Source organism: Halichoerus grypus, chromosome 3 (genome assembly GCF_964656455.1).
Source record: "Halichoerus grypus chromosome 3, mHalGry1.hap1.1, whole genome shotgun sequence".
NCBI classification, from domain to species: Eukaryota; Metazoa; Chordata; class Mammalia; order Carnivora; family Phocidae; genus Halichoerus; species Halichoerus grypus.
The window spans coordinates 69,979,833-70,006,203 of record NC_135714.1 but is presented as its reverse complement, the minus strand read 5'-3'; the positions used below and the strand labels follow the sequence as shown (position 1 = coordinate 70,006,203).

Here is a 26,371-nt window from a genome sequence, read left to right as displayed (position 1 = left end):
TCCTATTAGCAACCCTGATGGCCTTAGAACCTCAGGGTTTCAATTCTACAATACTCTGTTGTGCATATATAAACAGGAGTAAAGGATGTGTACCTACAAAGAACTACATATTTCACGTTTACTTCTGCACTGCGGTAGGATTTTAATAAATGTATTACAGGGTTTATGAAATCTATTTGAATAAAATCTGAGATTCAAGTCAGTAAATATTAAACTACTGTGTATAAAAAAGAGAGAGACAGCTAGAAAACTACAGCCAATTAAAGATTGGGAACAGAATTTATAATTTATTTATTTATTTTTTAAGATTTTATTTATTTTGGGGCGCCTGGGTGGCTCAGTTGCTTAAGCGACTGTCTTTGGCTCAGGTCATGATCCTGGAGTCCCAGGATCGAGTCTCACATCGGGCTCCCTGCTCGACAGGGAGTCTGCTTCTCCCTCTGACCCTTACACCTCTCACGCTCTCTCTCTATCTCTCAAATAAATAAAATCTTTAAAAAAAAAAGATTTTATTTATTTGTCAGACAGAGACAGAGAGAGAGCGAGCACAAGCAGGGGGAGTGGCAGACAGAGGGAGAAGCAAGCTCCCCACTGAGCAAGGAGCCCGATGCAGGACTTGATCCCAGGACTCCGGGATCATGACCTGAGTTGAAGGCAGACACTTAAATGACTGAGTCACCCAGGCATCCCCAGAATTTATAATTTAATGAGGAAAATATTATTTACAAAACTTTGTAGATTTATGTTAATGCAGTTCCTTAATTTGTACTCTCTCCAACATACTTTCTCAATATCCTGAAAAATTAGTTAATAATCTAGAGTTCTTAAAATAGAGGAACTTCAAGCTTTTAGCTTCAACAGACATATCTAAGTTAGCAAATGAATTCAAGTTGAAGGTCAGCTTTCAGTATAGGGCTTTAATAGTAAGGACACTATCCCAACTATGTTGCCATACCTTCAGAGACACCTGCAGGGTATATTGTTCCCTGTCTTACAATGGTCCAAATATTTATACATATATTAGCTCTACCTTTTAAAAAGTGAAAGCATAAGTCCATCTTAAAGATGTATAATTTGAACAACCAATTAACTTCATAAATGATCATGCAAATTCGTTTAATGAAAGCACAAATTACAGTTGAGCATGAAACTCCTTTCACTTGCTTCTTGAAAAAATATTGAGGGATGCCTGGGTGGTACAGTCGGTTAAGGGACTGACTCTTGGCTTCAGCTCAGGTTGTGATCTCAGGGTTGTGGGATCAAGCACCGTGCTGGGCTCCTGGGCTCCGTGCTGAGCGCAGAATCTGCTTGAAGATTCTCTCTCCCTCTCTCTCTGCCCCTCCCGCTTGTGCATGCGTGCTCTCACTCTCTCTCTCAAATAAATAAATAAATAAATAAATAAATAAATAAATAAATCTTTTTAAAAAACTCCAAAGAAAGGAAAATACTGAAAACAATTTTGCTTTTCTAAACTTAATTTTTTTACCCATCTTTTCAACTCAAGGCAATATAATTTCAACTGAACAATCACATGGCTACAGTGATTTGTAGACATTTTCAGACATGCAACTCATATATATCGTAATTGAACAGTACTCTTCCAAATTTAATCCAAAATCAATTGAGAATTTTAGTTAATAAAACAGTAACTTTTAGCTCAACCCACTCCTTCAAAATGCAGTCAAACCAGATAGGACGCAGAAGAGACAGCCAGTTTTGATGTAGTCTAACTCTACCTCAAAGTATTAAGTCTTATAACCTCACAGCGAAACAGTGACTTCTGGTGGCAAAAAATGCATGCATACTCCACATTTTGCAGGAGAAAGCAGTGTTTAAAATCACTGGGCTAGGGGCGCCTGGGTGGCTCAGTCGTTAAGCATCTGCCTTCGGCTCAGGTCATGATCCCAGGGTCCTGGGATCGAGCCCCACATCGGGCTCCCTGCTTGGCGGGAAGCCTGCTTCTCCCATTCCCGCTCCCCCTGCTTGTGTTCCCTCTCTCGCTATGTCTCTGTCAAATAAATAAATAAAATCTTAAAAAAAATAAAATAAAATCACTGGGCTTTTCTGACCATAAATTCTCAGTCCCTGGATGACCTTTGTATTCTAATTTAACACACTGTGATTCAAGATTGTATTTTTACAAAGTTGAAGAGTTAAGCAAATCACAAATGCCAAAGCCACCACAGAAATTTGATTGCTACAGTGAACGTATAAAACATGTTAACTCTGATAAGTTAACAGTTCATTTTCTTTCTGCAGGTCCTACACCCCTAGTCTCATCATCCCTGTAAGTTATATTTAGAAAAAGAAAAAAGGGGGGGATCCCCCAATATCTAAACTCATTTTTATTGTTATTTAAGTAGGCTCCACACCCAGCATGCAGCCTGAGGGGCTTGATCTCACGACCCTGAGATCAAGACGTGAGCTGAGATCAAGAGTTGGACTCAACTGAGCCATTAGGTGCACCTAAACTCATTTTTTTCAAAGCCTTGTGTCCTACTCTTCAATACTTCTTTGTCTTAAAGATCCCAAGTCCTTTCTGTGGTTCCCCCTCTCCTAAATTAGCTAAATTCAAATTAGTCTTCTAGTTTTACACAAGTAGCACGAGTTATTCTCTTGCTTTCTCTCCTAGTCTCCATTCTCTTGGGTCATTATTCTTTAGTACTCTCCATTCCTTCTCTGCGTCTTTATCTTCAAATACAGTATTTTCTAACAGTGGCAAGAGACAACACCTTTAAATTAAAGCAGGGAACCATGGAGAATTTTCAACTCTCCTGTGAATTTTGTCCAGAATATCCACTCAAGGAATCCTTTCCACTAAAGATGAAAGGCAAGCTAAGGAAATACATTAGACAGAGGAAGTAAACACTGAAACAGGGCCATGCCTACGTATTCTCAAGCCTCTGAGCATAACTAGACTCATAGTCCAAAGGTCTTTTTCTTTTACGTGCCTTCTATCTCCACCCGGAGTCTGACACACGTACCTCCGGCAGAGGTATCCCACCTCTGCCTACCTTCTACGAACTCTGCATGACCTCGCTCTGAAATAATCTTGCACAAGCAAAATCCCCACACTTCTCAGGGCGCTCCCTCGCCTGATGTTTCTGTATCTCAATTTCTGAGCTTTTTTCACTTTGCAACTGTCCCAGGGAACACTGGGTCTTCGCCTTAATTCCGGTTTCGCCTTTAAGGTTTTAAATCTGTCTGGTTCCTCGATGGTATGTCATCCCCCGGCCCCCAGCCCTCAACGTGCACCAACAGGGTTAAAACTGCCCCATCCCACACTTAAAACATAGCAAAACATGGTCTGCAAGCGCCCCCCGCACCTCCCCTCCCCGCGAGAGACTGGCTCCCGGAAGAAACGGACACATCTCCACCTCCAAAGCCAAAGGTCTTCCTGGGCAATTTGCATAACAATACTGGGGTGTATGTGAGTGTAGAAACTCCTGCAAGACCAACCAACCTAGTAAGAAAGTATCGAGACCCCCGAAGATCCCTTGCAGATTCATTAACCTAACTACCATTACGTTAAGGTGGGTACGATTCACACAACTCTCCAAGCCCTCTCCCTTTTAATTCGACGACCTTGGCGCTCGCAGCGTCGGGGGGCTCGAAAGAAGCAGTCACACGAGGATAAGACACCGGCGTAAAAAATAATCAAGAGAAATTAACCAGTTCCACGTTCTGCAGATGCAGTCTCCCTGCGCCCCAGGGGCAAGTCTCAGAAGGTGCCACCTTCAACTTTCCCCCTCCCTCTCTCGAGGCTGCGGACCACCGACACGCGCCTCCATCTCAATCACAATTAGATCGGATTGGATCCACTAATTCTCTCAATCAGACGCAAGGGGGAGGGGTGACAATGACGGCGGGGGAGGTAAGGGGAACTCGGGATGGAAGAGAGAAAAGCCCCGCTTTTACTCCCCGAGAAACTTCTGGGACGCTTCTATTACGCAACCCCGAGTCTAGGTTCCAAAACCGAACATCCTTCCGCAAGACGCGGGGCGCACCAGCAGACGACTGATTTGGGGGAGTGGGGAAGGAAAATGGGACTCTTCCTGTGTTTCCCACCGCTCCACCCCCAGTTCTTCCAGACGCTACCTGCCCCGGATTTGCAAGGGTGATGCGAGCTCCGCGTCTCCTTCGCCCGTTCCCCCCGAAGGTTCCCACCGGAAAAGTGGGAACGCCAGCTACTTGAGTCAGCGTGCTGGGAAGCAGGCAGCGAGGCGGGGAGAGCCTGGGCTTCCCAGAAGTCCGCGGCTGCGGCATTCCCGGCGAGGCTGACCCCCAGCCCGGGGGCGCACAAGGCTCCGCTTACCTTCCTGACCCTTGCTTCTCCAGTCTCAAGTCGTGCGCCCTCGCCACCTCCTCCGCCCTCCCCTGACCTGTTGCGGTGGGGAAAGGGCGCGGGTGCGGAAAGCGAAGGGGATCGCGTCCTCCCGGGATTCGGAGGCGGCTCGCACGGGTCTCGGCTCGCGAGGCGCGGAGGCGAAAATGCAGCTGCGCCCGCAGATGCGCGCAGATGCGCGCAGGCGGCGGCCGAGTGCGCAGTAGCCGCGCGCTAGCCCGATTGCTGGCTCCCAAGCTCGGCGCGCCGGCAGCGCCAGAACGCCCCGGAGGCAAGGCCACGCCCTCCTCGGGAGACCCCGCCCCCGGCCCGGCCCGGCCCGGCCCGCCCTCGCCCTGCAGCCCGGCGCTAAGCGGATCAGCCCGGCCCACGCCCTCTAGCTGGCGCCACCCAAATGGCTAGGAACATCGCCGCCCTCCTCGGAAAACCGGTGGGAGGATCCAGGGCGAGCAACCGCTGAGAACGGAATACTGCAGTGACCGCGCAGGCAGCGTGGGTGACCCTGCCCCGGGCTGATGTGGGACACAAGAACCCTTTCGTGTTACAGAGACATTCAGCTCCGTGTCAAGTTCTGACTAAAAGTGTCAAGGAGTCTTTCTGCAATCCCCTATACAATCGAAACAGATTCTGTGCCCTTCAAAGGAGATAATAACTCACATCTAGAGAGTGCTTTCCAGTTTATGGAGGGCTTTTCACACACAGGCCCGACTCATCTTCGCAACAACCTTATAAAACAGATACATCATTATCGCCATTTCCCAAATAATGAAACCGAAGAGCTGAAAATTAAGTGGTGTGCCCAGTGTCCACAAGCTACAAAGTGGCATGGGAAACAGATCTCCTGAATCCATCCTCTGGGTTCTTACATTTCACCAGCCCAACCCCAGAAAATCCGCATAGGGGTAGGGGCTTTGGCAAACAGAACCAAAGGAAGAAGGGAAAGCTAATGTCTAGTTAAAATGCTACTCGATTCCTTCTACGAACACAACAAGGAAAGCATCGAGTCTAGTCTGCGCCATCTCACCTCCCCCACTGAAAGAGATGCAGAAAGATTACATTGAATGGCTCAGATGGGTTTTTACAGTATCGTAATGGTTTAAACTGGGTGAAATTATTTGGATGAAGATTACCTTATTCAAATGTCATATGTAAATGTAAATTAATATAATGTATGAAAATAACCCACTTAGTGCCCTCTGTATTTCTTTTCACCTTCCTCCTCTTCTTCCTCCTTCTTGTCCCTATTGCTTTGCCCCTCATTACTCCTTCATTGTGTACATGAACGGTGTTGACTGAAAACCCAATCAATAGATATTTACATTTCCAAATTAAACCTTTGGTTACCTCACTTAATTTCCCATGGATTGTTTTCCAAAATATAACTCCTCTTCCTACTCCCTATGCTCCCATGATGATATTGATTTGGCTTACTTTAACAACTAAAATAATGAAGGTGTCCCTGATGAAATTTGGTGTGCCTCTAGATGAAAGCTTTAGAGGTCATCTCCGAGCAGGAGTCACCTCTGACAGACGGGTGTTTGTATAGTTCTTAAAAGTTTCTAACCGAGATTGGTATCTATTCTAACCATAACAAATATTTTAACCTTTTTGTTATAGAACTAATATATTTCATTGTAATATATATATGCATAATAATATTTTATAATCTGTCTTTACCACTCCTATGTGAAACTTTTTCCTTTGTCATGTTCCTTTTAATCATCCCATACTACCTCCTAATACCTTCAAACTGTGGTCAGTTTAGTAAATAAGGTTGTCAGTGAAAGTATGATAATTTTATTTTCCTGCTTTTGGAGCTGAAGGATGTCATTTTGCAAAAATTTTTTGTAGAAGATGATGTAGTTTTGCTTCAGAAAGTAGTCCATTCCATTTATATGGATATTCTTAAGGCAATGTGCTAGGTGATAGGCTGTATCAATAACAAAGGTTCCAGTGCCTAGCAGAAACAAGTAAATAAATAATTCCAATGCATACTTCTATCAATTAATTTCTGGAAAGATGGTAGGTTACTTAAAAACACTTAAGTCAAAATTAATTTTTTTTAAAGATTTTATTTATTTATTTGACAGAGAGAGGGAACACAAGCAGGGGAAGTGGGAGAGGGAGAAGCCAGCTCCCCATTGAGCAGGGAGCCCGATGCGGGGCTCGATCCCAAGACCCTGGGATCATGACCTGAGCCGAAGGCAGATGCCCAACTGACTGAGTCACCCAGGTACCCCTTAATTTTTTCATAATAAATAAAAAGCAGGATAGTTATTCTAGTGAGTTTTTTTTTTTTTCTTTCAAAAAGTTGCCTTTCTGAGGCACCTGGCTGACTCAGTGAGAATAGCAGGTCACTTGATCTTGGGATCCTGAGTTCGAGCCCCATGTTGGTGTAGAAATTACTACTGAGGGACAGAGGGATAGGGAGAGAGAGAATCTTAAGCAGGCTCCATGCCCAGCATGGACCCGATGCAGGGCTGGATCTCACGACCCTGAGATCATGACCGGAGCTGAAATCAAGAGTCAGATGCTTAATTGACTGAGCCACCCAGGTGCCCCCCCCCCTTTTCCCTTTTTAAAGAGTACTTTTAAAACTGCCTCTTCATGTAAGGACTCCTGGGATGCTACTTGACAATTTTCAGCCATGTTTTTACTTAAAATTTAAAGACAAACAAGTGAACCCCCTGGGACTCACAGAAATTCATAGGCTGTATTCTCAGAGCGCCCGAATGGTACAAAGGGGCAGGAACATAATGTTAAGATGGAGACTGGTGGGAAATGTGCCTGCATCATGACACGGACGGCTGTTTGCTTGGCCAGCCTGAAGCGCTCCTAAACTCTGCAGTTAGCAAGACCGGCAGTTTAAATTATGTTACTCCGAAATTACTGCATGTATATTTCAAAGGGATAATTTCTTCAAAGTGTAAATAAATCCCAACCAAATTGAAAGCTGAGCATACACTTGTAAAAGAAAACAAGCAACCCAGAGTTGGGAGGTGTGTCGATGAGGAGAAGGTGACAGTGAGGGAGGTGGAAAGCTTAGCTTAAACCAGGTAAGGCAAAGTGGTGGAAGAGCCAGTTCCCAAAAAAAGAACACAAAGAGGGGGTAGTAGGACCTTGGGGCAAAGATTATGACGGGCAGGGATAAGATAGAAGACAGGAAAGGTCAACAGAAAGCTGCTGGTAAAGTACCAGCCATGCCAACCTAGAGTTTTCCTTTCATCCTAAGTGCAGTGAGTAGGAGATTCAAACAGGCTGCATTTTATTTTATCTTATTTTATTTTATTTTTTAAAGATTTTATTTATTTATCTGACAGAGAGAGAGAAAGCACAAGCAGGGGGAGCGGCAGGCAGAGGGAGAGGCAGACTCCCCATTGAGCAGGGAGCCTGATGCGGGGCTCGATAACAGGACCCTGGGACCATGACCTGAGCTGAAGGCAGTTGCTTAACCGACTGAGCCACTCAGGTGCCCCCAGGCTGCATTTTAGACAGACTACTGTGGCTACCTTATGAAAATGAATAGGAGACTGGAAGACTGCCATCATAATCCCTGAGGCCACGTAAGAAAGTGTGCTGAGAGCTCAGCATAGATTGTAGGCAGATACAGAAATTCCTAGCTTTACATCTCAACCTGGGAGGCAGATATGCAAATATAAACCTGCTGTCTTTAGCTCTAAAAAGAACTAGGTGCAATATTACTGGAATTAAAATAACTGTCTTTATTTCATCATGAATATTTAGCAGAAAATATGGTTCCAAGTAACCTGACATCACATTTTCTAACCAGTACAATATGAATTTCATATCATCTGTGAGTTTTTAGTCATTGCTACTACATACTGCTTCCCAATCCTAGTGGGGATTATGAATGTTTTTTAGTCATGTAGTAATATTGTTAAACTGATTTCATATGTCTAATAGTAATTTGAAAAATCCCAATGAATCTGGAGCAAAAGAATATGAGCACAACATCCATATTTTTCTCTAAAAAAAATTAATGCAAGGATTTAACTGAATTTCTACAATTTATCAGACATTTCACACACGAAATTTTATCTAATTCTCTTGAAAACATGCGTAGATATCTAGTTCATGTATAAAGAAGGAATAAGCTCGGAGAGATCATTCATCTTGATCATGATTATACAGCAAATAAACAGAGGCAGTACTTGAACCCAGCTCTTCTGTGGCTCAAGGTCATGTTCTCACCACTATACACATAATTAGATTAGTATAAATATCCCAACTAATGTTTATTACAGTTAAATCCACATCAGCAGGCCCAAGAGAGTTGGCAATGGGTTTTTATTCTGACAGTTACATCTGGAGGGTTAAATAGGACGAGGATAAGAAAAATCTGAGTAATTATGGGAAAATCAAATAGTTGGGAAGTAGAAAAGGGAAAGACGTGAGTCAGAGCCAGAATACAAAAGCCAAGTTATGGGAGAAGGATTGGTGGTAAGAGTACCCTACCAACTATGGCACAACTTAAGAATTCAATACTCATTACTATGATTCACCTTGACCCATATTTCTCTTCTAAGTTCCAGACTTTCACCCTCATTTGTTCGCAGGAAATTTCCATATGGTTGTGCCATAGGCAAAACAAACTCAGCATATGAAGTATGAAATACATATTATTTCATTCTGTCCACTCATTCTTCCATAACCAGAACCCACTCAACCTAATTCCTCCTATTTGGTTTTCACCTTTTTATAATGGTACCATTATAGACCCAGGATTCAGGTTCAAATGTCCATTACCTACCAAGTCATATTTAATATCTCCCTCCCCTACAAGTTCCCTTCCCTTTGTTGTTGTATTTCTTCATTCTTTCAGTGAATAGCTGCTAAGTGTCAGGTACTAATTCTGTTCAATTCTGGGATATAATGACAAACAAGAAACTTGCCTTGTCTTTGGACAGTTCACATCTAGAAGGTGAGTATGGAAGGCAGAATTCTAAATGGCCCCCAAGAATCCCAGTCCTGGTATGTGTTTGCTATTTAATTTTTCTCTCCTTGAATGTAGGTGAGCCTAACCTAATCAGGTGAGCTCTTTTTAAAAAGAGGATCTAGGGGCCCAAGGAGGAGGAAAGCAGATATTTGAAGCTATAGCAGAAGCTCTCCTCCTGGCCTTGAGGGAGCAAATCACCATGTTGTACAGAGGGCCATAAAAGAAGGACTGGAAAGTGCCTTTGGGAACTGAGAGCGGTCTTTGGCCACCAGCTGGCAATAAAATAGGAACCTTAGTCATACAACTGCAAGGAAATGAATTCTGCCAAGGGAACTTGGAAACGGATCTTTCCTTGGTCAAGCCTGCAGAGGAGGATACATCTGGCCAACACCTTGATTCCAGCCTGGTAGGATCCTGTGCAGAGGGCGCAGGTAAAGCATGCTGGCCTTCTTAGTTACAGAAACTGTGAGGTAAAAAATGTGTGCTGTTTTTGACTGCTAGGTTTGTGGTAATTTGTTATACAGCAGTAGAAAACTAAAACAAAGAGATAAATTCATTGTCATACAGTCTACCTGGTGCTATGGGAGAGGTGTTGATGGACTCAGGGACAACATCCTGCCAGAGGCCGAACCTAGGATAATAACAAAAAGAAAGAGGGAGTTGGGGGAAATGAAAGTCATCAGGAAAGGGCACAATGGTGTGTGGCAAAGGGAGCTAAACATGCACAAGTCCCAAAGTGATGGAGTTCACGGTGAATTTTAGAAATTAGAAATAGTTCAATATGTCCAAAATAGGAGGAAATTGGTAAAAGATGAGGATAGAGATGTAAGAAAGGGTAAGAAAAAACCCGAACCCTTGACCATTTACTGATTGTATACCGTGTGGTGGCCCAGTGTGTAGACTCAGCTGCGCTGGTCACAGTAACCTCTGGTGATACATCCATGTGTGCTGCGGAGTTGCATGTTTGCCTCACATCCAGTCCCTGCTCTTCCTCTACTCTGCTGTGAATCACAAGGGGTGGATTGTTGCAATCACCTTTCCTAGGTTTCTTTGCTGGGAACTGACTTCTGTCTAGGTTTGGCCAATAGATGTCACTGGAAGGAGACAGGAGGGCAGGGGGAGAGGAGACTCCAGAGTGGCTCTCCTCTCTCTGCTTTGGGCATGGCTCTGCGCCAGTGGCTGCTCCTTCTCCCCAGCTCTAGTTCCCACAGGTCCCGGTCAGCAGCTCTGCCTCCTGGGCTCTGCTAACATTGTCCTTCCTTAGTCCCAGCCTTGGAAGTGGCCATTGCTTCCTGCAGTTGCTTAATCCCCTCCTTGGTCTTTCAGCTCTTCAGCCTAAAAGACTGTCTTCCCTTATTAAATTCTATTAAATTACCTGGCATGAGTGTTATTTTCCTAATTGGATCCTCACTGAATCACCATGTTTTACAGACAAAGAGACTGAAATCCAGAAAGACTGAGCAACTTGCTTAGTACCCCACAGTTAGGCTACTGTGGGGCTGGGATGTAGACCAAGTACAGTGAGTCTATCAAGCTGCATTGTGTCTCTGAGCTGACATCAACCATACTGAGTCAGCTCCTTTGTATTTCACTTTTCCAGTAGCCTCTGAACTGTTCTCCATCCCTCCTCTATCTTCTCTCTCTAGTGTGTTCTCCACAATGCTGCCAGATGAGTCCTCCTAAAGCATATCTCCGGTCATGTGACATATCTGGCAATTGCAAAGAGAACTAAGCACCAACTCCCCATTCTAGACCCCAGACTTCCCAAAAGAGTTTGTCTTTCCAGCTTCACTTTTGTTAAATATTTTGCTTTACTGGAAATCTACCCTTTTCACTTTTACATCTTTGCTTATACTGTTTCTTTTCTTTTTAACAAATTTATTTATTCTTTTAAGTAGACTCCATGCCCAGCAATAGAGCCCAATGTGGGACTTGAATTCACAACCCTGACATCAAGACCTGAGCGGAAATCAAGAGTTGGATGCTTAACCAATTGACTCACCCAGGCACCCCTTTGCTTATACTATTTCTGTTCCCTTTAGCTAGAATGCTCTCTTTTCATCTTTTGAAATAAATCTCTCTCAGTTCTACCTATTGATATAATATTTGTCCTTCAAAACTTATTTATTCATTCATTCAACAAACCTGGGAAAGGTACATTCTAAGCCCTCAGGATAGAAAGAAGAAAATTGTTCCTATCGTGTAGAGTAGGGATTGGCAAACTTTTTCTGTAAAGGGCCAGATGGCAAGTATTTTAAATATTTAAACCTTGTGGGTCACATGGTCTGTTGCAACTATGCAACTCTTCCATTGTAGCACAAAAGCAGCCATAGATCATACATAAATGAATGAACATAACTATTCCAATAAACCTTTATTTACAAAAACAGATGACAAGCTGGATTTAGCCCATAGGCTGTAGTTTGCTGAGTTTCTCCTTTAGAAACTCATATCAAACAAATGGAAAAGCTAGCAGGAAATGATAATGAATAAAACATAGCAAAGAGATATGGAGAATAGAAGTAGTAGTGTCAGCATCTTTGTAAGAGGAGTCTCAAAAGACAAAATTTAAAAGAATAAATAAGAACAGGATATATTATAAGAAATAATAAATTTCTCATAACTAAGGAAGAATGAATGATTTCAGATCAGAAAGTTCAGAGAAGACATAAGGAAAAATCAGACCTACACACGTTATAGTGAAAGAGTACTAGAGATAAAGAAAAGGCCTGAAACTTTCTAGAAAGAGAAAACATATAATCTGCAAAGGAATAGGAATCATACTGATATTAGACTTCTCAACAGCCTACTGGCTGCAGGAAGACAAAGGAGTAGTATATGTTATACTGAAAAATAACTTGAGCCTAGAATATTGTATTCAGTCAGATTGTCTTTCAAATATAAAGGCATAGGAAAAGTGATATTCAGCTTCAAGAATACGAGTTCTCAGAAAATTTGCCACAAAAAGACTCAGATTGAAAACATTTTTGAGGGGCGCCTGGGTGGCTCAGTCAGTTAAGCGTCTGCCTTCAGCTCAGGTCATGATCCCGGGGTCCTGGGATCGAGCCCTGCATCGGGCTCCCTGCTCAGCAGAGAGCCTGCTTCTCCTTCTCCCTCTGCCTGCTGCCCTTCGTACTTGTGCTCTCTGTAAAATAAATAAATAAAATCTTAAAAAAAAATTTTTTTTTGAGGAAGTACAGAAATGAGAAGAAAAATAAAAAATCCTAATGTGTTTTAAGATTTATCAGAAGTAAATGTATCATATATTTAGGTAAAGTTTGTTGTAGCCTTAAAAAAGAAAAAGCAACTAGAACCAAAGAAAAGAGAAAGAGAAAATATATCCATTACAACACAGAACTAAAATACTAGATATTATTAATATGATGGATGCTTTGGGAGGATATGAAAGGAACAGGAGAGCATGCTAATATATATTCCTTAGGGTAATAATAAGGATGTGACAAGTTTAAGAAATGAATAGGAAGAAAATAAATAAGGTTATGTTTGTATCAGTCTGGAAAACAGAGACCACACCCATAATTTATCAGAGAATATTTAATGTAACATTATGAGCTAATAAAAGGTGGTTAACTATTAAGAGAGGTAAAAGAGGTTTGCTACAAAATAGCAAACGTAAGCAACATTACTACCTCTATGCTTGAGGAAGAATATCCACCCACCCACTGGGAAGAGACCCCATCCCCAACATGAAGCTAAGGTTCAGACCTCCTTGGAGAGGATAAGGCTGCAGTCTACTTGATGACAGACAAGTTCAGTGGAGTGTTGCAACAGCCCAGAGCTGGGGCGCAGCCTGCAGACCAGGGAGGGTCAACTGGAAGCGATCCATTTAGGTCTCTTCATAGGAGACAGCCCAGGAACAGGAAGACCTAGGAAGGGAAGCCACCTACCTCTCTGCTACTTGCAGTGTCCCTCCAGTGCCCTCTGCTGTAAGGCCGACACTGGGAGCTGGCCAATGAGAAGAGTTCACCGGGGCCAGCTCCAGGTGGCTTTGGAACTGACAAGCAATAAACTGTAACAGTCCTCTCCCATTTTTTTGCCCCACTCAGTGTTATTTTGTCATTATTCATCCATGTTTTATGCATATAATTATTGAATATACTGCCTTGAGCACACTTCCTAATTATCTTTTTCTTTCATTGTGGTTTTTTTTGGGGGGTATTTTACTATTTTGTGGGTGGTAGGAAACTAATAATAATGCAAATGACAGCCCATGGAAATGGAAATTAATTGTGTTAGTGGAATACAATTGATTATTTTGTGGTGATTAGACCATTTTGTATCTTTTTATAAATTCATTCCAGCATTCCTTGTATCCTATATATGTGTGGTTGTTGTTTGAATTCTCCTTTGATCTAGTTGTAATATGCTACTGGCTTCCTCATTAATTAATGAGGTAAATAAAACCTCTGACACATATTCATTTTATATTTGTATGAGAGTTATGATCTTAACTTTCTTTTTTTTTAAAAGATTTTATTTATTTATTTGACAGAGAGAGACACAGCGAGAGAGGGAACATAAGCAGAGGGAGTGGAAGAGGGAGAAGCAGGCTTCCCGCCTAGCAGGGAGCCCAATGCGGGGCTCGATCCCAGAACCCTGGGATCATGACCTGAGCCGAAGGCAGATGCTTAAGGACTGAGCCAGCCAGGCGCCCCTCTTTTTTTTTTTTTTTTTTAAGATTTTATTTATTTGACACAGAGAGGGAGAGCATGAGCAAGAGGAGGGGCAGAGGGAGAGGGAGAAGCAGGCTCCCCACCAAGAAGGGAGCTGGATGCGGGGCTCGACCCCAGGCCCCTGAGATCATGACCTGAGCCAAAGGCAGACATTTAACCGGCTGAGCCACCCAGGCGTCCCATGATCTTAACTTTCAAAAAATATATATCTTGAATAAATCAGTCCTAGACTAGTCAAATTCATAGAGACAGAAAGTAGAATGGTGGTTGCCAAAGCCTGGTGGGAGAACATGGGGAGATATTATTTAATGGGTACAGATTATCAGCTCAAGAAGATGAAAAAGTTCTGGAAAAAGATAAAAGATGGTTGCACAAAAATATGTATGTAGTTAATACCACTGAACTGTACACTTAAAAATGGTTAAAATGGTAAATGTTGCTATGCATATTTTACCACAATTTAAAAAAATTAAAAATTAAAAAATGATACTTTAGGGGCCCCTGGCTGGCTCAGTCAGTGGAGCATGCAACTGGATCTCGGGTTATGAGTTTGAGCCCCATTTGGGTGTAGAGATTACTTAAAAATAAAAAATCTTTTAAAAAAATCTTTTAAAAAATTATACTTTAACACTGGCTATATTGTTTCTCAAATTCAGTCACAATTTTACTAAATATTCTATTACCGAAAGACTAAAGACTAAGTTGTAAAGTTAACCTCCAAAAGCTTGTATATGAAATAATGGAAGAAAATGGTTAATATTTACAAATAAATGCACATACACAACAAATGAGAAAATATACAAAACTACTGCAGTCCTTGTTTTTGTAACTGATCACGGGGCCATCGTTGATATTTATGATCCTGTTCTTCCAACACTTATCTGTATTTCCTTTGCTCTGAACTAGAAGTTCAGCTGGTCAGTTTCTTAGTGGAGTGACCTAAATCTTCATTCTTGAAGCATCTCAGTCCTCAATATGCCTGCCTCTTTTTGTTTTAATTTTATTTTATTTAAATTCAATTAATTAACATATAGTGTAATATTAGTTTCAGAGGTAGAGTTCAGTGATTCATCAGTTGCATATTATACCCAGTGTACATTACATCATGTGCCCTCCTAATGCCTGTCACCCAGTTACTCCATCTCCCTCCCTCCCTCCCCCGCAGCAACCTCAGTTTGTTTCCTGTAGTGAAGAATCTCTTATGGTCTGTTTCCCTCTCTGATTTTGTCTGATTTTGTCTTTTTATTTTTCCCTCCCTTCCCCGATGGTCTTCTGTTTTATTTCTTAAATTCCACATATGAATGAAATCATATGAATCATATGATCATGTCTTTCTATGACTGACTTATTTCGCTTAGCATAATACTCTCTAGTTCCACCCATGTTGTTGCAAATGCTAAGATTTCATTCCTTTTGATGGCTGCGTAATATTCCTCTGTGTGTGTGTGTGTGTGTGTGTGTGTGTGTGTGTGTGTGTGTGTGTACATACACGTCACCTCTTCTTTATCCATTCATCTGTTGAGGGACATCTGGGCTCTTTCCATAGTTTGGCTATTGTGGACATTGCTGCTATAAACACTGGGGTGCAGGTGCCCCTTCGGATCACTATGTTTGAATCCTTTGGGTAAATACCTAGTAGTGCCATTTCTGGGTTGTAGGGTAGCTCTTTTTTCAACTTTCTGAGGAATCTCCATACTGTTTACCCTGCCCCTTTTTGAATATGGTTTTCTATTAACACTTACTATTGGGCATGGAAGTACTAAGATATGCCCCAGGAAATGCCCTGGGTTCCAGATATAGTCCTATTTGTACTCATGGGTTAGTAGCAACCTAAGTTCCCTCTTGGTAACTGGGATCAGTCACTCCAGCAGTAGAGAGATGCCTTTTACTGCCCATTGGTTTGGGACATAAGAAGCTTAAGATGGCCGGGTGGCAGCCTCATCTTCCAATGTAGTGCATGTGTTGTTGTGTCCCCTGCTGGAAGCTTTCCTCCCTTTGGAACAAAGACCTTTAAAGCAGCAAATCTGAGTTGCCTGGATGGGAAGCAAAAATTTGTGAGTAGGTTATGATATAATGGTGAGAGGAGCCACTCCCAGTTACATCCCTTGGTTCCTGAATCCACGTATTCTGGCTGTGGAGGAGACAACACCATATAATGACCTCTGATTCAAAGTATATAGTGCACTTTGCAAGTTGGAACCCTGTCTTTGAAGATGTTTTCTCACATCTGGCGCCATACTGAATTTTCAGTAAGCAATTCCACCTTTAAGTTAAAGTAGCTACTTATAGATAATGGAGTATGTGGTAAGACCAGTTAATTCTATAGGCTTTTTAAGTTCACTGCTGCATTTCTCTTGGTATGAAATGAGTTTCTTGATCAGAAGCAATGCTGTTGGAATACTGTAATGGTGAATAAGGCATTCTGGGAGTCTACTGATGGAGATCCTGGCAGAATTATGGGTAGAGAAGGAATCTATATCCAGAATATGTGTCTATTATAGTGAGGAGGATTTTCTGCCCTCTCAAAAATGGAAGAGTTCCAATGTAATCAACCTGGGCAATGGTGCCTTATCAGGGACCCAGTGCTGATCTCTGCTGTTGGTAGATAAGGCATTCAGCAATAGCATTAGCCGGGTCAGTCTTGGTAACAAGAAGTCCGTGTAGTTGAGTCTATGGCTAGCTTCCATCCCTGCCATAATCATTTTGTTCATGGGCCCACTGAATAAGTGCTGGGTATCTGGGGAAAGAGGTTGTCTGACATCCACAGAGCATGCCATTTTGTCCACTTGATTATTAAGAGCCTCCTCCGTAGTGAACATCCTTTGCTGGTCATTTATATAGACAAAAATATCTTTTTTTTTAATAAAGATTTTACTTATTTATTTGACAGAGAGAGACACAGCGAGAGAGGGGGCACAAGCAGGGGGAGTGGGAGAGGGAGAAGCAGGCTTCCCGCCAAGCAGGGAGCCCAATGTGGGGCTCGATCCCAGGACCCTGGGACCATGACCCGAGCCAAAGGCAGATGCTTAACCGACTGAGCCACCCAGGCGCCCCAGACAAAAATATCTTTGCAGTCTGTGTCCTTTCCAAAGAAGACCACCAACATTCCACTTCTCTATGCTTTCTTGTCACCAATCTTTCAATCTGTTTCCTTCCCTACCTATCCAACCAAATTGTTAGCAACCACACATGATGACTTAGTGTAGGTACATCATCTGTCTTCTCACTTCAGACAAGGCAGATATATATGTTTCCTCATTTCTAAGCCACAAATCAGGTGGCTTAGAACAACAAAAGTTTATTGTCTCATAGTTCCAGAGGCTAGAAATCTGAAATCTAAGTGTCAGTAGGGCCATCCTCTCTCTGAAGGCCCTACAGGGGGATTATTTCTCTCCTCTTCCTCGCTACTGATGGTTGCTGGCAATCCTTGGTGTTCCTTGACTTACAGCTGTATCACTCCAATCTGCCTCTGTGGTCATATGGCATTTTCCCTGTGTATTCATGTCCAGATTTTCCTCCAGTTACTGGGTACCAGTTACTGGGTTAGGGTCCACCTTAGTCCAGTATGACCTCATCTTAACTAGGTTATATCTGCAAAGATGCTATTTCCAAATAAGGTCACATTCACAGGTTATGGGTGAACACGTATTTGGGGGGAGGACACTATTCAATTCAGTACAGTAGACAATCCTACTGAGGGTATTTCCCTTCCCCCCTGTCCATTAGGGTGATTTCTGGGTGGAGTTTTGTTTAAGCATATTGCAATGAAGTTAAAATTTAATTACAAAAGTGTACATGCAATTTCACATATTTGAAAATTAAGTTATATATTACTAAATAACCTTTATGTTTAAAAGGAAAGTACAAAGTAAATTAGTACTTAGAAATAAATGACAATGAAAATGCTACATGTAAACACTTTTGGATCACAGTTAAAGCAGTTTTTAGAGAAAAAAATGATAATTTACATGTATTTATTAAGAAACAAGATAGTTTGGGGTTTTTGTTAGATTTTTTAAATTCATTAGATAGAGAGAGAGAACCCGGGAGGGGCAGAGGGAGAAGGAGAGAGAATCTCAAGCAGACTCCACAATGAGTGGGGAGCCCGATGCAGGGCTCGATCTCACAACCCTGAGATCATGACCTAAGCCAAAACCAAGAGTCAGATGCTTAACTGACTGTGCCACCCAGGTGCCCCAAGAAACAAGACAGTTTTAAAACAAAGCAGCTGAGGGGCGCCTGGGTGGCTCAGTCATTGGGCGTCTGCCTTCGGCTCAGGTCGTGATCCCAGGGTCCTGGGATCGAGCCCCGCATCGGGCTCCTTCCTCGGTGGGAAGCCTGCTTCTCCCTCTCCTACTTCCCCTGCTTGTGTTCCCTCTCTCGCTATGTCTCTCTCTGTCAAATAAATAAATAAAATCTTAAAAAAAAAATAAAACAAAGCAGCTGAGCATTTAATTATGATATTTGAAAACAGTAATATCCAAAGAAATAAGAAGGAAGCAAATAATAAAAATAAATAAGAAAATAAAGGGGCACCTGGGTGGTTCAGTTGGCTGAGCGTCTGCCGTCGGCTCAGGTCATGATTCCAGGATCCTGGGATCGAGCCCCACATCGGGCTCCCTGCTCAGCGAGGAGTCTGCTTCTCCCTCACTCTCTGCCTATCACTCCCCCTGCTTGTGCTCTCTCTCTCTCTCTCTGTGTGTCAAGTAAATAAATAAAATCTTTTTTTTTAAATATTTTATTTATTTATTTGACAGAGAGAGCGAGAGAGCACAAGCAGGGGGAGAAGGAGAAGGAAAGGGAGAAGCAGGCTCCCTGCTGAGCAGGCAGCCCGATGCGGGGCTCGATCCCAGGACTCTGGGATCATGACCTGAGCCGAAGGCTGATGCTTAACCATCTGAGCCACTCAGGCACCCCTAAATAAATAAAATCTTAAAAAAAAAATGAAGAAATAAAAGCAGTAATATTTTTTCTTTTTCTTTTTTTCTTTTTTTAAAAGATTTTGTTTTTTTGTTTCAGAGAGAGAGAGAGAGCGCACACACAAGTGGGGGAGACAGGCTGAGGGAGAGGGAGAAGCAGACTCCTCACTGAGCAGGGAGCTTGATGCAGGGCTCAATCCCAGGACCCTGACATTAGGACCTGAGCCAAAGGCAGATGCTTAAGTGACTGAGCCACCCAGGCACCCCAGTAATATTTTTTTAAAGATAGAAAACAGTAATGAAATATTAGAAGAGATGTGAATCCCTAGCAAGATTAAGAGAGAGAGAGAGAGAGATGGAGAGGGGGAGAAAATGCAAATAAATAACAATATGAAACGGTGGGGGGATTAACCACAGTCTCAACAGAAATTAAAACTTAATAAAATAATATTATGAAGAAGTACATGTAAATACATTTTAAAACCTAAATGAAATGGACAAAACCCAGGAAACACAAAAAACTGCAAAAATAATGCAAGAAGAGACAACTTGGAAAGATCAATAAGGATCAAACAAAACAACAAAACCTCAAGTCCTACATGGCTATAATTTCTACCCAAGTTTTTTTTAAAGTTTATTTATTTATTTTTAAAAGTTTATTTATTTAAGTAATCTTTACACCCAGTGTGGGGCTTGAATTCATGACCCTGAGATCAAGAGTCACATGCTCTCCTAAATGAGCTAGCCAGGCACTCCAATTTCTACCCAAGTTTTAAGGTATAATTAATGTGCAATATAAACTCAACAGTGAACCTGAAAACAAACGGAAAAATCTAAAATGTATTCCTTTGAGATCGGGAAAAAGAAAACAGTGTCCAATATTATTGGTGATTTTTAGTGTAGCATTAGTGGTCTTGGCCAATGGTATTAGGAAAGAAAAAAAAAAAAAAGCTGAAGGGGTATAAGAGAAAAGATAAAACTGTGATATTTTTCCAGATAATATAATCATCAAAAAAGAATAACAGAATCAAATCATGAACTTACCAGAACTAATAAGAGAATTGAATAATGTTTCTGATACCAGCACAGCATACACAAATTAGTTTCATTCCTCTACATCAGCAACAATAAACTAGAAAATATAATTTAAGAAAAGATACCATTTAACTTAGCAGCAATACATTTATAGAGAAAAATGTCAAACTGTAATAAAGGACCTAGAGGATGATCTGAACGAGTGAGAAGACATTCCATGCATTTGGGTTGGATAACTTATTATAAAGATATTAACTTTCCCAAATTAATCTATAAATTCAATGCAAACTCAATCAAAATTTTGGTTGAAAATTTTAAGGAATTTGACAAACTCACTCATAGAGAAAAGTCCGTAAATAGCTAAGTCAACCTTGGAAAAGTAGAATAAAAAGTAGATCTTGCTTTATCAGATATTAGGGCATATCACAAAGAAATAGTAATAAATGCTGGATGTTGTTGATACAGAAATAAATAAGAAATGAGATTGCCATGTGGAGACAATAAAACTGGATCCCTTCCTAACATTATGTACAAAGGGAAACTAAAGATTATTTAAGAGCATAGATATGAAAGATAAAAATATATTTTAATAGAAATAAATGTAGAATTTTTTTTGAGCAAGGAACTTGGAAGGTGAGAGCTAATCATAGACAGTGGCCGTGGGGATGTAAGGGTCAAGATATTTAGGAGGTTACCATTGACAGACTCCTATCTGACTCTGCCTTATACTACTATATCAAAGTTTGGAGGAGATAGCTGAAGTGGGTATAAATTATAAATGTATATACATATACATTGCTTTATATTACATAGCTATGTGTGGTAGTTTTGTGGCACAGTGTTATAAACTCAGAAGTCCTGAGTTTAAGTCATGGATCTGTCATTGACTAAGTGTGACCATGAGCCTTAGTTTTCCTAGCTCCGTAAAGTAGATGGTCAAAAAAACATAAAACTTGTTATGTACTAAATATAGAGCTCAAGCTACCAATACACTGTTTTTTCATTTGGATATCCTCCTTCCTATTATAGTTGATCTTTGGTGTATGTCTGTATCTGGGAATATTCTTTCTTTCACACATTACAGATAGCTCAACTCAAACAGGACTAAACAAAATAAAACAAAAAGGGGAAAAGGGGAGTTGTTAGCTCTTATAGATTTAAAATCCATGAGTAGATCTAACTTCTAACATGGCTGAATTCAGATGCTCAAGTATGTTTCAGGAAGGTGCCCCACTTCATCCCCTGGCTCTGTTCATCATGGGTTAGGTGTGTTGTTCCCAGGAGTTTCAGGCTTGTATTTTCACAGTTCCAAGATAGAAAGAGCGTCTTTTGCTGCAAACTCTCCCAAAAGTTCTGGGATATATGCTGTTTGGGTTAACTTGATTCCCTCTTTCATCCTTGAGCCAATCACTGTAGCCAAGCTGGTGGTACTTATGTTGATCAGCTGATGCCAATGTCATGTGATCATTCTGGGATGGGGTCAGGTGCACCCAAACTATGAATACTAGAAGTGGGGTGGGGGTAGTTTCCCAAGGAAATGCAGGGCTCTATAATAAAAAAGGAGAGGAGGAGGTGTGTGGGAGAGAAAAAGAGTATTTATTGTATCTTTTCCCTTTCCTTTGTCTTTATTGTTCATTTTGACAAGAAAACATATATGAAAATGTTGCAGGAGCCAAAGACCTGGTGATTAGCCCTTGGGGAGGACCCTGACTTGAATTCAAGGACAACTGGGTATATGAGAGACAGGGTTGTGTAGGAAGAGTAACTTAGAATTGGGAAAGCCCTTTCCTCACCTCCTCATGCTACAGAGAGCTTTTTTTATTCAGATATAGTTCATACCATATAAATCCCTCATTTACAATGCACAATTCAACAGCTTTTTGTAATGCACAGAGTTGTATGACCATCATTACCATCAATTTTACAACACTTCAGCATCCCCAGGAGAAACTCTGTATCCTTTCACTATCATTCCCTTTCCCTTTAATTCCCCCATCCTCACCAGCCTTAGGCAACCACTACCTACTTTTTGTCTCTGTAGATTTTCCTATTCTGGACATTCAACATAAATGGAATGATATAATATGTGATCTTTTGTGACTGGCATCTTTCACTTAGCATAATGTTTTCAAGGTTCATCTATGTTGCATGTATTAGTACTTCATTCCTTTTTTATGGTTGAATAATATTCCATTGTATAGATATACCACCTTTAGTTTATCCCATTCATTAGTTGATGCATGTTTGGGTTGTTTCCAGCTTGGGGTATTGTTTTTGGGTGGAAATATATTTTCATTTCCCTTGGGTATATTTTTAAGGGTGGAATTGCTGGGTCAAATGGTAACACCATTTAACTTTTTGAGGAACTGCCAGGTTGTTTTCCTAAGTGGCTGTACCACTTTACATTCACAACAAGAGTGTAGGAAAGTTCCAATTTCACCACATCCTAGCCTGATCTTTTTATTATCTGTATTTTAAAAAATTACAGCCATCCTAGTAGATGTTAGGTGGTATCTCATGGTTTTGATTTGTATTTCCCTAATGGATAATGATGCTGAACATCTTTTCATGTAATTGTTGGCCATTTGTATATCTTCACTGGAAGAAGGTCTGTTCATATATATTCATGCAAATGTTTTTTCCCATTCTGTGGGTTGTCTTTCCACTTTCTTTCCACAGTGTCCTTTGAATCACAAATTTAAAATTTTTGAAGTCCAATTTATCCATTTTTTCTTTTTGCCACTTGATTTTTAACATGCCATGCTGCTTTTTTTGGTAATTTTTTTTATTTGAATATAGTTGACTTCAAGTGTACAACTTATTTTTAATTTTTATTTGTTTATTTACCACCCTTGCTGCTTTTAAACCTGATGGTTTATACAAAAGCTTATCTCTGTTTCTTTTACACATAAGATCTCACAAGTACTTTAGGTGAGTCCTAAGAATATTTAAAAAAAAAAAAAAAAAGACTCATAAGCATAGGACATCAGAGCCTGAATAAGGTGAGAAGGATATCCACTCAGGGGTAGCCGAGAGTGAAGAGTCAGACCCACAGAAGCTAGGAGGACACCCATGTATGGCAGTGGTTCAGAACTGGGTGTTGGAACCCAAGAGAGGAAGGCATCTATACACGGGAGCAGCCTAGTGTGGGGAGTCAGAACCTGAATGTGCAATGAAAGGCGTTCATGCCAGGGGGCAGCTCAGTGCACTTGAGAGCCCAAATGGTGTGAGAGGGCTTTCACACTGAGGGAGGAATAGCCTGGAATAGAGCATTGGAATACAAGTGAGATGAGCAGGGTATCTGCATGGGGGAGAGGATGGGTGATGGGAGATGGATTATATTCAGGAATACTGATCAAATACTAAGGATAATAAGGGCCAGGTTTCTCACTATTGGAGAAGGGATTAAAAGTATAGAAGGGAAGAAAACTGGAATGAAATTTGTGGTGGATTAGGATTGGAGGTATTGGTGTAAACTCGTAGTTTTTGTTATATAGAGATCAATATACAAATGTAGATATAAATGCATGTACATGCATTTACATATGTGTATTCACATATACATGTCCATCCACGCATAACACATATGTACACACATGTATTGATTAGATATGGCTCCTGAAAAAACTTGGGAGTAGTGGCATCTCCACAGCAATGAGCAAAACCAGTCCCCAGATACTGGTCTCCAAATATCATTTTGAGAGCAGGCGAAGCAGCTTGCATAAGGATAAAGGCAGGCGTTGACTATTGGGAAATGTTCATTCCAGGAAGGTAGAGTGGAGCTGCTCACAGTGGGAGCACAGGGTCCTATAGTGGTTCGGGGACCAAGCTTTGGATCCACACCAAGAGTGAGGTGGATCCTAGCTTTGGATTTATCAGTTAAATGATGTATTGATAACAGGTCCTTTAACATTTCCAAGCCTCAGCTCTTGATTTGTAAATAGGACAGTATAAGGATAGAAAGGGAAAAAATAAGTCAAATGCCTGGCGTGTTGTGAACACTCAGTATTCTTAATGAGGACACCAGGAAGGCATGTTGCAGCAGTGAAAATAAGTCACAGAAATAAACAAAAACAAAAAGACTCTGAAAACTTTCCAAAATCTTCATCTAAGCTCAGGAGGCCAGGAGCTTGGTGGAGTTCCAGGGGCTTTTCAGTCCCATATACCAGCTATGAAATTAATATGTAATGCTTTCATGTTAATTAAACCTATTAATATAAAATTTGTGGTAAAAGATCTGACCTGTGTGTTGGATAGTCCCAAGAGCGGGGTGTCAGATGGGGTGGGATAAAAGGAATTATTCCAATTTGACTTTATTCCACAGAACTAATGAGTTAGGGAAATTCCTATGAAAATGGGCTGCCCCTGGGATCTCACTACTGTTCAAAACAGAGTCTTCTCTGTTTCCTCCCTCCCTCAATAGTGCTTACATCCAATAAGTCACCAAGCCTTTCTCCTTAGTTTCCCCACAGTTGTTCTGCTTCTCTTCACCTCCACTCTGGTTCCAGACTTCCCTTCTGACTTGGTTATTTTGTGCAAAACTTTCTTTTTTTTTTTTTAAAGATTTTATTTATTTGACAGAGAGACAGCGAGAGAGGGAACACAAGCAGGGGGGAGCAGGAGAGGGAGAAGCAGGCTTCCCGCGGAGCAGGGAGCCCTATGCGGGCCTTGATCCCAGGGTCCTGGGATCATGACCTGAGCCAAACACAGACACTTAACCGTCTGAGCCAGCCAGGCGCCCCTGTGCAAAACTTTCTAACTGGTCTTTCTGCCCCTAGTTATTATGTTTCCAAATCATTCGCCATCCTGCCATGTAGTGATTTCCATTTTCCCAAGGATTAATCTGATTGCATCATGTCCACACTGAAACTCCTCAAATCCTATTTATTCCATGATAAATTTTGCCCTCCTTAGATGGCATTCAAGGACCTCCTGCCACGCAAACAGCTACAACCAATAGAGGCCACTCACTCCCTGTCCTTTGGGACCATTTTTCACATTTCTTTTTTAAAAATATTTTATTTATTTATTTGAGAGAGAGAGAAAATGCAAGTTGCGGGGGAGCAGAGGAGGAAGGAGAGGGAGGGGAAAAAATCTCAAGCAGACTCCCTGCTGAGCGGGGAGCCCAATGCTGAGCTCAATCTCACAACACTGAGATCATGACCTGAGCTGAAACCAAGAGTCGGACACTTAACCAATTGAGCCACCCAGGCACTCTCATATTTCACATTTATACCTAAGTTTTTTACCTAAGCCTACCTTCCTTTTCCTTTTGCAATGATTGTTTCTTTTTATATCCTGTCATTAAAATGTTTTAAATCACAGTTTAAAATGTCCACAGCAAAACAAAGAGTGTAAAAGATTGTGATAATCTTTTATCACAGGCAGTCTCCTACCTATCACATTTCCTTTTCCGTGGAGGCTACAACTTTCACTCTTGTTGATTATTTTCATATCTTCCTCCATATCTCTAAATAAAATGTTTATGTTGCTACTCAATTAAAAAAATTTCAAACAAACAGAGGTCCAGGACCAGACAGCTTCAACACGAATTCTACCAGACATTTAAAAAACAGTTAATATCTATTCTTCTCAAACTATTCCAAAAATAGAAAGGAAGAAAAACTTCCAAGTTCATTCTATGAGGCAGCATTACACTGATACCAAAAGCAGATAAAGATACCACAAAAAAGAGAACTACAAGACAATATCTCTGATGAACATAGATGCAAAAGTCCTCAACAAAATACTAATAAACTGAATCCAACAATACATTAAAAAAATCATTTGCCACGATCAAGTGGAATTTATTTCTGGGATGCAAGAGTGCTTCGATATTCACAAATCAATCAATGTGCTACATTACATCAATAAGAGAAAGGATAAAAACCGTATGACCATTTCAGATAGATGCAGAAAAAGTATTTGACAAAGTACAACATCCATTCATGATAAAAACCCTCAACAAAGTAGGTTTAGAGGGAACATATCTCAACACAATAAAGGCCTTATGTGAAAAACCACAGCTAACATCATGCTCCATGGGAAAAAACTGAAAGATTTCTCCCTAGGGTCAGGAAAAAGACAAGGATGTCTATGCTCACCACTTTCATTCAGCATAGTACTGGAAGTTCTAGTCACAGCAATCAGGCAACAAAAAGAAATAAAAGGCATCCAAATCGGTAAGGAAGAAGTAAAACTTTTACTATTCGCACATGACATGATACTATATATAGAAAACCCTAAAGACTCCACCAAAACAATGCTAGAACTGATAAATGAATTCAGTAAAGCTGTAGGATACAAATCAATGTACAGAAATCTGTTGCATTTTTTTTAAAAAATTATTTATTTATTTGACAGAGAGAGCACAAGCAGGGGGAGCAGCAGAGAGAGAGGGAGAAGCAGGCTCCCTGCTGAG

General features: G+C 41.1%; 1 protein-coding gene across 16 annotated transcripts in view; it reads right to left on the bottom strand.

The window, feature by feature from the left end:
* The window catches only part of AFF1 (ALF transcription elongation factor 1), a 238,085-nt gene that overhangs the window by 195,024 nt on the left and 16,690 nt on the right, over positions 1-26,371 (bottom strand). For 10 of the 16 annotated variants that reach the window (XR_013446404.1, XR_013446405.1, XM_078068916.1 and 7 more), the window contains 2 exons: positions 19,960-20,047; positions 9,875-9,933 (listed from right to left, as the gene is read on the bottom strand). The exons of 2 other annotated variants lie outside the window; for them this stretch is intronic. The gene's annotated coding sequence lies outside the window, so the exon portion shown is untranslated. Of the gene's footprint in view, positions 1-4,315; positions 4,595-9,874; positions 9,934-19,959; positions 20,048-26,371 lie in introns of those variants that run through there. 4 more of the 16 variants (XM_078068909.1, XM_078068913.1, XM_078068918.1 and 1 more) reach the window with 3 other exon arrangements.